The following is a 16883-nucleotide window of genomic DNA, read 5'->3' as shown; positions in this document are numbered from 1 at the left end:
TGAGCCCCTCTGCTCTCCCCCAGCAGCATCACTCAGCTCGCCCAGCACTGGAGACAAAAGCTCTATTTACCCGAGGAGGAGGAAGCTATTTACAGACTATGAATTATTCAAGATTTGGAATGCAACTGGGCAGAGAGATCCTTGCAAAAAAAAAAAAAAAAAAAAAAATTAAATTAAAAAAAGGAAAGAAACACGAGGAAAAGTCCAAATATTTCATCTTGGCATTTTTAGCGTTTCAACAAAAACAAGTGGAAATCAATATTGAGTCACATCTCTGACTTCTATTCTCACCCACCCCCCCCTTTCTCTTTCCACTCAGAGCAGCCTGCAGCTCATTATATAATACTGACTTCTGATTTTAGGATGGGACGAAACATTTTCATAGCAAAACGTGATTTGAGGGAAGGGTTTAGGTGGCAGAAGTCACTTGGGCCTCACCAAAGTAGAAACCAATTCCTTGCCACAATTCCAGTCCCCTCCTTCCCTCCCTTCCAGGAACGAGAGGGTTCAGCACAAGACCAAGAGTATCTTTTTTTGGTCCTCTTTTTTTGTCTCACCACTCAACCACACAGAGGTCCAAGTTCCAAAGTCAGAGCACCACCAAAATGAAGGGCAGGAGGTGGAAAATCCACAAACTCACCATCAGCACAGATACTGGCTGTCCCACAGCAGGCTCCTGCAGCACAGCTAATCAAATTTGTAACAAATGCCATTTTAAACAGCTTCATAAAGGGCAGATTTTCATAGAAAATAGAAAAAATAAAAAAAAAAACAACAAAAAAAACCTGTTGTCTCTGGAGTTGATAAAATTATCTCCACAGGCAGCAATGTCCTTAAATGCTGACTTTGAGTGTTTCATCTGTTACCTTATCTCTCCCTTCTCTTTTGCTGGCAAACATTCTCACCCTCTTGCATTTGTCTCCTTCTTGGGCCAAAAACCAAGTCCTGACACAGGCAAAGTCTTTAATGTGCCTTTGAAGTTATCAGGAGTTTTGTCTGATCAAGACGCAGCCTTTTGCTTGCGATTTTCCAATTAATCTATTTTTAGATTGCATTTAAGACTTCCTCCAGCTTATCTCTCCACAGGGACCATCCCCTCTCACGGAGGGGAAATGCAGAGACAGGGCCACAGAAATAAAAATCCAGGGAGCCCTGGGACATCTCTGCTCCCTGGGGGTTTGATCCTTTCCTGGATTGTGCCTCCCCACCTTCAGCTCTCCCCCCTGCATCCCAATTCCAGAAAATTGAGGAATCTCATGCCCAGCTGTCAGTCAGACATGCGAGGAACATCCCCACTTCAGCGCTCTCAACGCATTTTTAAAAGCTAGAAACTCCTCCCAAAACCACCTGGAAAACCGTGAACCACCTCTGTGAAGGGCAAATAGCAATTTTCTCCATCTTTTTCCCCCACCCTTTTTTCAATGTGAGTTCCAGAGTAATTCCTGGGGAAGAGAAGCCCTAAAAGGTTAAACACACGGGAAATTGGTTACTTAGACGCGCCGGCAGCGGCAGAGACAGATTGCGGAGCAACGTGTCATTTGAGCACTTCGAGGCAGCTATTTCCAAACTTTCCGAGATATTGATAAAACAGCAGGATCACGTCAGAGGCACTCACAGCCTGGAATGTGGAGCTGGAGCTCATGGAACCCGCACAGACACACACAGACATCCCTTCCCCATGGGGACAGCAGGACAGCGAGGGCAGCTTGAGCTCTTTGCCACCTAAAGAGCTCCCTCGTGCTCAGTCCTGGCTCTGAAGCTGCTCCCCAACACTCACAGTCCTGTTTTCCTCCTTTTTTAGGTCATCTTAGGTCCTACTTCTTGTACTGCTACCCCCAGTGTGCTTTCCTTGTGTGGTGGTTTTGGTTCGCCAGTTTGAGATTTTGAGAAAAACGAATTTGAGATTTTGAGAAAACCAAGACACCTTGCCAGCCCCTGGTGATGAACAGCCACAGCTGTTCAACTAAAACACCTGGCAGGGAATGTCAGGAATGTCAGAATGTTTCCTGGCAGGGAAAAGGGGGTAACAAACCCCTCAAATTCCAGCCAAACAGGAATTAAATGCCTGCCTGAAATTCAAGGAGGTTGCTGGAGTTTATATCCTCATCATTCCCTGCCAGAGCTCTATGGAATCACTTCAAGGAAGGACATGGAGGGGCTGGAGAGTGTCCAGGGAAAGAAAATGAGCTGGGGAAGGGTCTGGAGCCCCAGGAGAGGCTGAGGGAGCTGGGAAGGGGCTCAGCCTGGAGAAAAGGAGCCTCAGGGGGGACCTTGTGGCTCTGCACAGCTCCTGACAGGAGGGGACAGCCAGGGGGGATTTGGGATCTGATCCCAGGGACAGGGACAGGAGGAGAGGGAACGGCCTCAGGCTGGGCCAGGGCAGGCTCAGGGTGGAATTAGCAGGAATTTCCCCATGGAAAGGGTTGTTAAGTATTGGAAGGGGCTGCCCAGGGAGGTTTGGAGTGCCCAGCCCTGGAGATGTCCAAGGAACCACTGGAGGTGGCACTCAGAGCTCTGGGCTGGTGACAAGGTGGGGATGGGTCACAGCTTGGACTCCATGGTCTGGAGGGTTTTTCCAACCTCAATAATCCCGTGAACCTCCAGGTTAAAATGAGGGGTTCTCATTTCAGACTCTGCAAAGACAAAATGCACAAGGAGCAACCACTCTTGTGGGAAAGGGAAAAAGCTCCTGTGACTCCCTGCTCCGAGGGACAGACCTCAAGGCTGCTCCTCCTGCTTGCAGCCTGCTGGAGAGGCTGAGGAGGAGATTCCAGGCAAGCAGCAGCTCGGAGTGCACAGCCAGGCTGAGCAGTAAATCCAGGGCGCCCGCTGAGCCCTGCCCCGGGAGCGGCGGGGCTGTAATTCCCTGGGACATGGAGCACGGGGGGATGCTGCTCCACCTCGCCCCTCAGGAGGGCTTGGGGTTTGGAGCACGGGCCCAGGGAACAGCTGCCAGCAACAGAAATGGATCGGAAATCAGGAGACCCCCGACGGGAAGAAATGCTGATGTCTGGCTCCAGATCAGAAGGCTGAAGGACAGCTTTATTAAAACTATACTATATTCCATTAATATACTACTTAAAGAGATACTATTTTATTCTATATATTTATTTCTTACTTACCTATCTAACTCAAACTCGTGACTCTGCTGAGAGCCCGAGGCACAGCTGGATCCCACTGGTCACTGACCCCAAACAACCTTCACCAGAATCCAGCCCAGCAATCCCTGCAGGTGAACAATCTCCACACCACATTCCACATGGGCAAAACCAAGGAGCAGAGATAAAGATTGTTTTCTCTTCTTCTCTCTGTGCAATCCTGAGAGACAGAATTATGTCTGTCTGTCTCTCCAGAGAATGTGAACGCCACAGAAATGCATCTTGGGGGTTGCCAAACAGCGGAAAACACAGGATCCTACAAGCCATGCCCACGGACCATCTGGATGCTGGAGGTGATGGCAAAATACCTGGGGAGAGGAACACAAGGATGTCCTCCCCACCAGCACACCTGCACAAAAGCTGGGATCCCAGATTTAGGATCAGGAGGGAAGGAGAGAAAGGATTTTCCTCCTAGCCCAGCATCAAAGTTACTCTGAAATGAACAAAGAGGTGTTTTGGTCCTCACAGCTCTCTGCATCTCCCAGTCCCCACTTGCTGCCCCTCCCGAAATTCAGGCACGAAAGGGTGGTGAGCACAGTTCAAACGCCCTCACTGTACATTAATTTTGCCTTGCTGAGCTTGTCATCCTCCCAGGCTGCCTTCCAGCTGCAAGGTGCATCTGTCTGTCCCTCATTTCCCCAGGAGATGCTGTGAAACAGGAGTTCCACCCAGGTGCACCAGTGAATTGTGGCTACAGCTGGGGGTATCCACTCCAGTGCAGCCCCAAATTCCACTCAGAGAGGAGAGGACAACTTTCCTTCATTAAAACCTCACCCGGCCAAGAAAACCCCAAAGAGACAAAGCTCTTTAGGCAGCTTGCTGCACTAATTCTCGTGCGTGTGAAGATGACTTATCCCAGACTCATCCTCAGCTGGCTGAAAATAAATCAAACCAACTTCCCCTGCTGAAGTTTCCAGCGAGAACATGTCAGGAGCTGTGACTGCACAGCTCCTGCTTGAGTGGCTCCTCTCTCCTGCTCTGGCAGCAGGCTGGGTTGATGGACAGCTGTCTGTGGAGCATTCCCAATCTGCTCCCCCAAAAAAAGAGTGGGATGGCTGGGAAAGAGTTCCCTGGGTCCTTCAGGGTGGGAGGTGCCTTGCTGAGAAGCTGCTGCTGGATCACGAGCTGACCCCTGCGTGCAGCACAAATGTGGAATTCTTTTCCTGCTAAGCTCCGTGGTTTTTTTGGTGGTTTTTTTTTTTTTTTTTCATCTTTCAGCTCTGGAAAGTCAAGAGAATAAAATAAATCAGGGCTATGCTGGGGAGTTTTGTGTTCTCTCTGGAGATAAAAGTCTCTAAATACCAAGCAGAATTATGGACGATTTGCCTCCGAGAGGGAGCAAGTTGCTTCTGAAACTACTGATACATTTTTAATGACTGTGTGAGCTGGTGCTCTTCTTCACTGCTATCACCACAGCCTCCTGCTATTTGGAGATTTCTGCAGAAAAATTCTTAGACAGTAGAGCAAAAAGCCAAAAGGCAGAATAAAATGTTAAATCACTACAAGAAAACCCCAAAACCACCCCTCTGCTGAAGCTGCCACAGAGATAACGAAGACATCCCTGAAAAGCAGCCACCTCTCTGCTCATTGCCTCTGCACAGCCTGACAAGGACACTTGAGGAATCTGCTGTTATTTCACACAATTATGGGGTGGTTTGGGTTGGAAGGGATCTTAAAGACCACCTGCCATGGGCTGGGACATCTCCCACCATCCCAGGTTTCTCCAAGCCCCGTCCAAACTGGCTTTGGGCACTTCCAGGGATGGGGCATCAACTTCTCCGGGCAGTGATTTCTGCTCCCACCTCCAAAAACGCCACCACCCTGCAGAACCTGTTCCTGCCACATCTGTCCCCAGCAGGAGCCACACCAGGCTCAGCATCTCCAGCTGCCCCGGAGAGCAGTGCCAGGCCCAGGCTCCCCAAAAACCCCAACGTGTTGCTTTTATCCCCATGCAACCCCATGCTGCAAACCCCCCTGCACGCCTTCTCCTGCAAGCTGAGAAACCACAAACACCCTGGAAAAACCTGGCAGCAAATTCCACCTTCTCCAGGCAGATTTTTTTGGGTTTTTTTTTTTTTTTTTTTCACCCAAGCAGGAGTTTGGAGGGGGCTTTGGTGTTGATGGATCTCTCCCTGCCTCAGCAGAAGCTTGATGAATGGTGAGAAAACGCAGCTCGAGCAAAGCTGGAGTAATCCTCACAGCTGAGACAACAAATTTAACAGCTGCAGAGCAGCAAGGAATTGGGGAAAAAAAACTGTCAGGGAATATCAACAAACAACTTAACGGGGCTTTTTCATTCTTTCAGCAGGCAAAGAGAGCTCTTGCCTTGTGTCAAGCTTCTTTTGCAGACAGGCTGGGGTTTAAATGGAACAGGCAAGAAGGGGAGAACCTGAAAAATCTGAAAAACATCTCAACAGGTGGTTGCTGCTGAGCTCCAAAAAGTGTCCCAGGGGAGGGGAGAGCTCCACTGACAGCTTGCCCTGGGGCCACAAAGATGTAAGTTCAATTAAACTGAAAAATCGCTCCATTTAAAGCCACCACCAATATGTTTCGCTCGGCAAAAAAAAAATGCATAATTAGCGCGGGTAAATCATTACCACGAGGTATTGTCGCAGTCAAAAGAGCCTCTGTGAGGCTGAGGGAAGGCTCGACATCTGTAAAGAGAATAAATGGTTGGAATTACAATGCTACATTTGAAGGGAAAAAAAAAAAAAAAAAACACAAGTTAATGTTTGGATGGGGTGTAAACCCCTCACGCTGCAAGGAGCTGGTGAATTCCCTATTTTTGAGGGCTGGAAGAATCAGCCCTCGGGGCAAGGCTCCTCACACAGCCTCTGGAAGCAGGCAGTGCTTAAAAAAAGATGCTTAACAACATGAAGCAGAGCTCGGTTCCAGTCTGGCAATTTCTATGTTCCTATAAAAACCACGTCTCGTTTTTTTAGATTTCATCAGCATTAAAGAGCCTGCTTTGCTCGCAGCCACCCCTCTCTTTGTCCTCACACCAGTGCCAGGGATGGATCTACCCAGGCTGAGAGGCAGAGCTGTGGTATCTCCCTTCCCCAGGTGTCAGGGGGATGAAAGGAACCTTGGGCTCCCCATCACATCTCACCTCTGCAGAGAGCAGCCAGGTGACACCAGGGCAGGTGACAGCCCAGGGAAGCTGATATTAGTGATAAACACCTGCTCAGCTGATACATAAATGGATTTTTTTTTTTTAATTTTCATTCCCCTAGCTGTGTTCTTTCATCTCTCTCTTCTCTTTTTTTTTTTTCCCCCTCCACCCTTCGTGACTTCCAGAAAAAGAAGCAAGAAAACTTCAAGGAGAAAAGAATTCTGGAGGCAGTGAAGCAGAAGGACGAATGTATTGCTGACATTTCTCGTTGCCGTGGATTATTTTCTTTAACTTTCTCTCTCCCCAGCCTTGAGTCCTCTCATCTCACCCTTCTCAATCCTCCCCAGAATTAGCAAAGCCTGATCAAATTTCCTATCACAGCTGAGAGATAAAAGCAGCGTGTCCCTATCCTAATTCCTCACACAGGCTGGGCTATCTCAGAGTGAGATTTCCCCCAGCATTATCAACCTGTGAACACAAGGAGACTTCAGTCACAGGACATCTTTATTCAATTTTCCTCTCCTCCACAGCTTTATCACGCGACCCATCAGCCCTCGCAGGCTGGGTCAATACTTGAGAGCTCTGCTGGCACAGAGGAGTGAATTAGGAGTGGAATTAAGGGTGTGAAACCCCACCTGCCCCCTCAGCCACGCTCACAAAAGTCCCATTACAGCATTGAAGCTCATGGACAAGATAACCAAGAAATTCTTTGCATAGTGACACCAAAAATTCCAAGAGAAGATTGGAACTTGGCAGCTCACTTGATGCTGGGAGCGGGTTTGAGCTGGGGCTCTGCTTGGGAATTTGGGCAGTGCAGAGATCCAGGGGCTGTGCCCTTCCTGCCCTCCTCTAAAGCCTCCCACAGACAAAACCCTGTGCCTGCTGAGAAAACACTCATGATGGATGCACTGGGAGTAAAACACCCCAATACCTGAAATGGTGAAAAATGACCAGATAACACTGGCTTTCCATTTATGCTTTAGCTTGTGGTGATTACAAGTATTTAGAAATTCTAAGGAGCGAATTCCGTTGTTCACAAAATTGTGGGGTTGTTTGGGGTAACCCTCCCTGGGAGAGCCACCTGAGCCTGCTCTGGTACAAAAACCTGTGGCACCAACAGCACGGGGGGGGTGAGTGTGAAAAACGCCAGTCACCCGTCCTAAAATGTTAAAAGTTTAATAGTAATAAAATAGTTATAAAAATAGTAATAAAAATTAGAGCAATAAGAGTTTGGACAATCAGAGTTAGGACAATAAAAAGCAAAGAATTACAGATGGGATGCTCTTGGGCACTAAGCCACAAAAGCACACCTCGCTAACAAAGGATTAACCCTTAAAAGCAACAGCCTGTGGCACGTTCATATATCCCATACATGATGCAAACATTCTTTTCAAACGAGGATGTCCTCTGCTTAATTTCTGCCCCCCACTTCATCCTGTAAATCAAGTTCTTGGCTCTTAGAAGTCTGGAAGAAGTCTGAACAGTCCTGATAAGTTCCAATCTTCTCTTGGAATTTTTGGTGTCAGTATGCAAAGAATTTCTTGGTTATCTTGTCCATTTCTTGAGCTAGTTACAAGAAGTATCTTACATCAGATAGTTTCTATTTTAATATTATGCTATAGCTTGAAGTCTATATTTACCACGCTACTTAAAAGAGATTAATACAGCATAACTTTCCAACATAACACATAGAGTATTCATTTTAATATTTGAAAAAATATTAAAATTTGGAAAATCTAAAAATATTTAAATATTAAAATTAAAATATTTCCATTGTAGATTGAAAAGCCAATCATATAATATGCATCTGTAACAGTGAGGCTCTACATCCTCCAGCCCTGGCTGTGCTTTCACACCTGAAATGATCCTCTCCTTCTCATATCAACCTTTCCAGCTTCTCCCATCCCAACTCCTCCCTGTTTTTCTCAAAGTCTCGCTGCTGTGCTGGATGAGCTCCCCCAGCCTCTGAGAGGATGCTGCAGCTGCAGCTGCCCCGTCCCTGCGCCAGCAATTCCTGCTGCTGGCAGCAGCACAGCCCCAGTTGTGCCTGTGCCTCAGCCCCCTCGCAGGGAAGCTGCTGAGCAATGATTTGCACCGTGCACAGAGCACCAAGCGCCCCAGCACATCCCTGCCCACATCCTCTGTCAAAACCTCCCTGCCCGTGACCATCCCCTGATTGAAAAAAAAAACCGCCAGGAAAAGAGAAAACCGAGGCCATGTGGGATTCCCTCTCTCCTCTGGTGCCCACGATTTATTTTTATTAACAAACAATAGCAGTTAAAAGCACCGTGGTCTCCCACGGCGAGGACTGTGTGAGACACTCTTAATTGGCTTGGAGCTGTTATCTGAGAGGAAAAATCACCACCAGGCTGGGGGAAGAGGAGAGGCTGCAGGTGGGAGGAGGGAGGGAAGGGTTTCTCCCAGCTGGGAAGGAAGGGGAGCTGTCATTAAATAGGGCCAGAGGTAGCCACAGCAGCTCTGGTCCCACAGCCAGCACCTCAGTCCTTGACCAGCACCTCAATCCTTGACCAGCACCTCAGTCCTTGACCAGCACCTCAATCCTTGACCAGCACCTCAGTCCTTGACCATTCTGAGCACAAAACACAAGGCTGAGGGTTTTTTTACCTTGGGTAAAGATTCTGGGCAGGTCAAAAATCATCTCTAAAGAAGGAAAAAAAAAAAAAAAAGCTTTGTTTGCCTCCCCACCCCTGGCAGGCACAAACCCCTCTGTGTACAGCTGGTTTTTCCAATTTGAAGTGGCTCTCCTGACGCATTTTATGCCACATTAATTCAGCAGAAGACTCCTGCCCACTCTGCAGGCCTTCACTTCCATTAAAGCACCTCTGGTGAGGGACAGAGCAGAGTTTGCACTGCAGACAGCAGTACGGGAGGGGATTTTTGGAGAGGGAAATGCAAAGTGATCTCTCCAGCTGAGGTGGCCTGGGGACACTCTGAGGTGAGCAGAATCTGAGCTGCTCAACAAGTCTGCTTGCAAAGAAACCTGAATAAATGAGCACAGCCAGAGCCTTGGATTCATCAAAAGCTTAACCAGGAAAAAGGCTTTAAAACAGCAAAGGTCTTACACTGAGAAATGGATAAAAATTGAGTTTTGGAGTCGGGGTTTTGTTCCAACAGGGAACAAACCACTGTGGCTTTTTCAAATGGATGTTCCAGGGTTGCCCCATCCCTGGGAGTGTCCAAGGCCAGGTTGGATGGGGCTTGGAGCAACCTGGGATAGCAGAAAGTGACCACAGCTTTAGAAATTTTAGCAAAACATCTTTCCCTGGGCAGTGCAAGATCCAAGTACCTACTGGCATTAAACCTTTAATTTTCCAACCTTCCTGCCTGTCTCTTACAAAACCATGCTGTGAGTGCACAAAGTGGATGAAAAACCCACTCAGGACCCCACTTTTATTACATTTCAAGGGCAGCATTCAGAAGGAACTGCTTTAGAGCACCCCTTGTTTGAGGTTTCCTTGCACTCAGCGCATTACCTTTGAGCACAGCAAACAGAGCTGATCAAAAACCCATTTTCCCCTCCTCGAAAGCCACGACTTTCCCAGTTGTGCCACACCTTTTGTTTTGCTAAGTGGAGACACTTTTGGGAACCTGCTCTCAGCCATTTGGCTCAGGGTGATCCAACCTTCAACACACGAAACACCAAGTTTCCCATTTGAAGGAAAAACCTTCAGGTTTGAGGCGGTTCCCCCCACCTCTCCAAAGGCTGCTTTTTCCACTAAAAGAAAAAAAAAAAATTTCTCCTTGTAGCAAAAAAAAAGGCTTTGATGGAAAATTTTCAGCTCTCTCAGAAGAATAGAAACCCAAGGAGCACGGAGCCCTATTTGCTGTTAGTGAAGAATTGCTGCTACACCAACGAGGCTCTTTACACATGAAGGAAGCTCTAAAATATGAATCGGATCTGTGAACATCTCAGGAGTCTGGAGGGAGAGGAAGCTCTTAAATGCATCAACCTGATCTCTGGGCTACAGAAAGAAGATTAATCTATTTATTTAACTTAGAGGCCCTGGCAGATTCAAGAGGGAGAAGAAAGGAAAACAAAGCAGCCTCTACCAAATCAACCTGCAAGAAGTGGTTTGTGGCCAAAAATCCGGGTTTGCTTCTTTTTATTGCTGCCAAAACTGTAAGTGAAACAAATAGATTAATCTCCCATCTATCACCCAGAGAACATTTTGATCCATCCAAGCTCTAAAAGGCTGGGTTTTGAGGCTGGAAGGAGGCAGTTTGTGAATGGCTGGAGATGATATTTGTGTGTTTTAATGGAGTGAGGATTGCTGGGGGTGCATTTGGATGACAGGGAGCATATGCATGGGGAAGGAGGTGGGAGCCAGGACAGATGCCAAGCTGAGAATAGGCACGAGAAAGCACAGGGGTGATAGGCTTGGGGGCAAGGGAGCAAGGAAACCTGCAAAATTAATGAGATACAAGGAAAATACAGGAGTTGGGAGATGCTGGTGCAACAGCACAGCTGCACACACAACCACCTGATGCAACAGAATAAAGCAGCAATAAATAGTCTTGCACAGGAAGGAAGAATCAAAGTCCAAACTTGTATGTGAAGTTGCAATTAAAGGCATTATTTTGCATGAGAGAAGCTTTTAATCCTGCTTGTAGTAAAAGTGACAAGAAGGGAAAAAAAAAAAAAAACACAAGATTTCAGGCAAGAAAACCATGGGTTTGATTAATTAACAGCAAAAAGCAGCAATTAGGGGTGCAGTGCTCCTGTGTGTTGCTGAGATGAAACAGCCAAAACCCAGAAGGCTGGAGGAGAATGGGCAGCCCTGGCAGTTTTCCTCTGCTTGTTGTAACCACACATCAAATCCCATATAAAAGAGGGGAATTCTGGCTCTAGGGGAAATGCCAGCCAGACAAGTGGAGTACTCAGGGATTTTTGGGGTATTATTTGCTGACCTCCCACCCTGCTGGGGATGTGAGGGAATGGGATTTGCTTTTAATCCAACAGAGATCCTCTGGCTCAGCAGGAGGAGCATCCCCAGAGCAGGGATGGGGAAAGGACAGGAGAGAGGCAGTGTTGGCTGACAAAAGGAAATTTCCTCTCCTGCCTGTCATTGCTGGGCAGGAGACCAGACAAATCCTCACACTCATCCTTGGCAAGAACCTGCTCAGCTTCTCCCCTCAGCACCACAACAGCACAGAAAATCCACTCACAGACATGACTTGTCTCCATAGCCCGGGCTCTGGCACCTCTCAGTTTCTCACCACGCTCCCCTCCCTGTCTCATGGCCTTTCATGGGTTTATTTAAGGCTTGGGGAACCTTTTGCATAATGGGAAATTTGGGCTCAGAGCAGCTTGCCTGGTGATGCAAGAAGTGCTTTGGAACCAAGCACCACTCAAGTTTCATAAGCCTCCCGATAAACTCCTTCCTGCCTGCTTTACCCTTTGTTTCTCCCATGTCTGGCCACTTTACAGACACAATTCCAGGGCAGCCCCACGTTCACCCTGTGCTTCTGCCTGAGTTATTCACCATTTCTCCTTTTTTGCTAACGGGAGCTTGCCCAGACAGAGCCACTCCTGCAGGAGATCCCAGCTTTTCCACACAACAGGTGAGTAGAGATCCCCAAAAGTGCTCATGGGGATAAAAACCTGCCATAAAAACCACCCTAAGCACAGGCCTGAGGAAAAACCCATAGCCACAAAAATTTCCAGCACTGATTCTGCCAACCTGGCCCAGCAGAATCTGTCCCTGCCCATGGCAAGGGGTTGGAATGAGATGAGCTTTGAAGTCCCTTCCAACCCAAACCATTCTGTGATCCTGTGACTCAAACAGAGCCAGCATTTCCTGAGCCAAGCACGGGATAAATCTCACCTCAGGAGGTTTTGCTCCACTCTCTCTGCTGTCTGCAGTGTGCTACAGGATGAGGAGTGACACCACAGCTGTGGCTTTTCTCCAGTGAGCAAAGATCACTTGGCCTCGTTAACAAAGCGTGACACAGAGCCCCACAAAGGCCCAACATGGCCTCAGCATGAAAAACAAATTTGTTCCCTGAGCAAACCCACCGTGCCCAGGTTAGCTGTGATCAGGCTGGCCGTGCTCCTGGCTCAGCAGCATTCCCAAAACTGCTCCCAGAGCGCTCATCCTCATCAGTGATGTCCAATTTCCAAACTGAGCAAGGAGCAGCCCTTCCCAGAGCTGGCTTTGCAGTTGTTCTCATCACTGGCTTGACATCAATTCCAGTTAAATGAGGGAAGGATAAAGTTATGCCCAAACTGAAAAGCCTCATCGCATCACTCTGCCCCAGCTCTAGCATAAATTGTCCTCATTAACCAGGCTTAGCCCAACTTTAATGTTTGCATCTTGACCTATAATCCATCCAGACCCCAGCACCACGTCCTAATGCAGCTGTCACCCTCAAGCCCACAGTCACAGCCTGTCTGGCCAGACGAGCCAACAGGACTCGGGGATGTGACATCCTGAGTCTGCTCTTTCCCATCCAGACACTTCTGCCTGTGTGTCAACAGCAGAGAAAAAGAGGATTAAACAGCTGAGCTTTCAACACCCACTTCTGTGCCCATCCTTAATCAATCTGGAATAGGATGGCCAGCTCCCAGCCAAATTTCGTGGGGATGCAGGCTCATAAAAAACTCCTGGTTTCTCTGAGTGTCATGAAATCGCAGTGTGCTAGAGGAAATATTTCCCCACAGAGGGAAGGGCTGCGTGTCTAGCTCAGCTCCCATCAGGCACCAATGAATCCACCAGGGAAGGACGTTATGCATGCCCTAAATGTGGGGAAATCATCAATTAGAGCTTGCTGAGCTCAGCCACGAGGCATAAACAACTCTCCAGGCTGCCTTAACTCCCCAGCTCATGGGAACCACTTGAGTTTTATTCCCCCACCCTCTGGAATTCTCTTCACCTCAGCCCTTCTCCAAGCAGAGGGAGTTTGGAGTGGCTGTGATTCAGCACAGCTCATTTTGAAGCAGTCTGGAGCCCAGCAGGCTTCCAAACTATTCCAGGAGCCACTGGCCCAGCTGATTGCTGCCGACTGCTGTCAAATGGCAGCCTCTGAGCCTCCCCCTGCCCCCAAGAAGAAAAGCTGTTAATGCTAAAATTCACATTATTCCTTCCCAAAAGTAGTTTCCGTACTGCTGGTGGGAGAGAACAGCACTGAAGCTGGAGCAAGGATCTTGATCAGACCCCCAGCTTGAGCTGGAGAAGATTTTCCTGCCCTCCATCCTCAGCCTGAATTAAATCACAAACATCAGGGGGACATTCTCTCTCTGCCACCCCCAAAAAACACTGCTGCTCCAACAACAAACCCTCAAAGAGCTCAGGGACATGGTGACCTGTTATTAACAGAGCAAGGGCAACCTGGTCTGGGCAAATAGAGCCTTAAATCAGAAACAAAACCAGCTGCCAGCACCTTGGTGGTTCCTCGGTGGTGGGGGAACAGTCCCTGCCCTGAGCTCATTGGAAGCTCTCAGCCCCCACCACTCCACCCCTTCTGGGATGAGAACACATCAGGAAGGTTATTCCACACCTGGATTTCAGCCACTGATCTGGGCATCACCCGTGGGGGCCCCAGTTCCACCCCGTGGCACAGGGGATGGGGCTGGATGCTGACAGCATGAAGCCAAAACGCTGAGAAGCACAGCCCAACTCCTGCAGTGACACTGGGCAAGCACAAGGCACAGGCTCCTTCTCCTCCAGCAGCAGCTTCAGCCAGGGAATGCAGCAAAGAACGATCGGTGCAGAAAGCCTTTGACACATCAAGGAAAAAAAAAACAAAACCAGAAAACAGCACTCTCAGCAATAAACTGCATAATTTGCTGGTACTGAGGCTGGGTTAACTCTGGCCCCTGAGCAGGCTCAGATTCTCTGTCCTGCAGGACCTCTCCGAGCAGCACTTCCAAGGAGCTGCTCATTAGGGCTGCAAACACCCAAAGCCCATTCAGATCCAGCTGCTCCCTGAAGTTCCCTGCCTGCTCCCTCTCTCCTGCACCACTGCAGGCACCCAAGCCCCCTAAAACCAAAGTTCACCTCCCTCAGTGTGGATGTTTATCCCAACAGCTCCCAGCTTGGGTTTGCCCCACCCTGATGCCTCCCCGAGCCTGGCAGTGCTCATCAGGAACACTGAAAATAGAAGCAGCTCAGCTCCTGTGCTGCCTGCTGCAGCCAGGTTGATGAGTGCCTGTCCTTTTTTCCCCCGACTCCCACCTGCATCCCCCTTTTTCTCCCATCCCCACGGCTACCAGCACTCTTTGCCAAAGCCCCCTCCTTGGCGAGGAGGCATCAGTGCCTGCCTCCCCCTGCTCTGAAACTCATTCCCTGGGGATGGATCCCACTGTTCTCCCCCCATTTCCCCTGTTTATCCAAGCTGGTTGTGGTTTTCCCTGTGCCCTGAACTTCCTTGGCAGGGTTTGTCCTCGGGACATCCCTGCAGAGGGCTGTGGTGCTGTTATCCACCCTGATGTGCCACAGAGCCCCCACAGAGCCCCCCATGCAGCCAAATCAACCTCAGGACCATCAGAAGGGAAGGGGAAAGGCACAGCAAGGGAAGTTGAGTGGGAAATGCCTGCTGCTGCAGCTCCTGGGCTCTAGGGAAGCAGGCAAAGCTCCCAGTTTCACTGAGCCCCTGCCATCCTCCACCACAGCCTGGCAGCACAGGATCTGCAGGATCCTGTGAGAGCAGCTGGTTTTCCATGGCATTTTAACTCAGGCCAGATCAAATCCATTCCTTGGTGTCAGCCTTGGCCACTCTGCTCCAGCCTCAGCCCAGAGAGGAGAAGAGAGGTCCAGGGATGGGTGGCAGAAGAATTCCTGCACTGAAAGTGTTGTTAAACATTGGAAGGGGCTGCCCAGGGAGGTTTGGAGTCCCCATCCCTCAGTGCTCTGGGCTGGGGGCAAGGTGGGGTTTGGACAGCTTGGACTCGATTGTCTTGGAGGTCTTGTCCAACCTAAATGTTGGAGTCTAAACCTGATTCCGTACAGTCCTGCCCCCAGTGCTTCAGCTTCCTGCCCTCCCCATGCCAGAGGGAGACAGGAATATCAATGTCTGGGGAAGAGGGGGAGTTAAGAACACGGAGCAGTCAGAGCAGGAAGAGGCCACACTGCTGCCTGAAACCGAGCCAGGCTGGAGGCAGGAGCAGAGCATCCAAATCCCAGGGAAGGAATGGACGGTCTCCAGATCCCTGGATTTATGTCAACCTGGAGACTAGACAAGGACCCATTAATCCCTGAGCTGTCCAAGCAAGAATTGGGTGAGTGACAACTTCAGCACAATGGCCCACGTCCCCGGGGTGCCCAGGAGAGGATGCTGGCTCTGTCTAAAACTCCGAGATCCCAATTCCCACATCCCGCCCTCCTCACGTTCCCAGCCAGGAGCCCTCTCCTCCCCCGTGCCTTGGGAAGGGCTGATAAAGGAGCTGCCTGGCAGCACTCTGGAGCAGCCTCTGCTCCTCCTGCAGCCTCCTCCTCTCAGCCCTGTCCCTCTCTCCCCAGCTGCTGCCACTCAGGCAGGAATTGCTCTCTGGGGAGGGATGGGGGGCACAGGATTTTCAAATCCCTCCCTTGGAGCTGACAGCAGCCTTTCAGCCCAACAACAGCTCAAAACGCTGCTGAAGAGAGATATTTTTATGAAAGCTCCCCCCCACCCCATCTTCCCAAAATCATTCTAAGCTCCTTTTCTTAGGCACTTTGAAATAATTAAAGTCTTCCATCAAATTATACTGAAGATCTCTATGAAAAGCCTTTAATTTCCATTCACTTAATGTAACTCCATCCACCAGATGAACTCTGCAGGGGGCTCGTTTTATTTGGAGTTTTTCTTTTATCCCATCTCTTTTTTATTTTATTTTTTTTTTCCCTACTCCTCCTCATAAAACACCACGCTGGGAAACTTTAATTTGATTTTAGCCTGGCTGGAATTTTGGGCTGTGCCACATCCTGCACAGCTGCAGTGGGAATCTCGAGCTCTCCTTAACATTTAATCAGCTCCTGGTGGGCAGCAGCAACGTCTGAGCGTGGGGTGGGGACGTGAGTGAAGCCTCTGAGCGAGCAAGGAACCAGCACCAGAATCACCCTGTGCATTGCTCCCTCCCACAGGAATGCTGGGGTAACAAAAAGTGCTCCAGCAAGCCCAGGCAGCAGAGAGGGGAGGGTTTCTTATTTTATCTAAGTAGGGGAGATTGCCAGCCTGACCTTTAGCTCGCGGAATAAATAGCAGGGATTTTCCACCGGGCAGAAATGGCTCTTTCCACCCCAGTGACTTCTCCAGGTGATAAACCCCTTAATGAGGCAGAAGTTTCCCAAAAGAGAGCCAACATCAACTCCCGGTGGCAGCCGGGAGATGTTGGGCAAGCCTGTGCTACGAGGCCACAGCTCAGGATGTCACCAGGGCTGTGTGAACGTGCAGAGAATTCCCCCGTGTGTGCCACCACCTCTGGCTGTGGCTGTAGGAACCAAACCTAACAACAACCCCAAGAAAACCCTGATTTTCCCCATCACTCTTGCTGTAGCAGCTCAGGCACTTCAAGGCCTATTTGCCTTTCCACAAATGGAGAGAATCTGCTCCCCAAACTGTTCCATCCATCTGTGCAGCACCTGGGGAGGGGGAGCTGCAAACACCGAGGGCAG

Source organism: Vidua chalybeata, chromosome 23 (assembly GCF_026979565.1).
Source record: "Vidua chalybeata isolate OUT-0048 chromosome 23, bVidCha1 merged haplotype, whole genome shotgun sequence".
Lineage (NCBI taxonomy): Eukaryota > Metazoa > Chordata > Aves > Passeriformes > Viduidae > Vidua > Vidua chalybeata.
The sequence above is the reverse complement of the archived record's forward strand: the minus strand, read 5'-3'. Positions refer to the sequence as shown.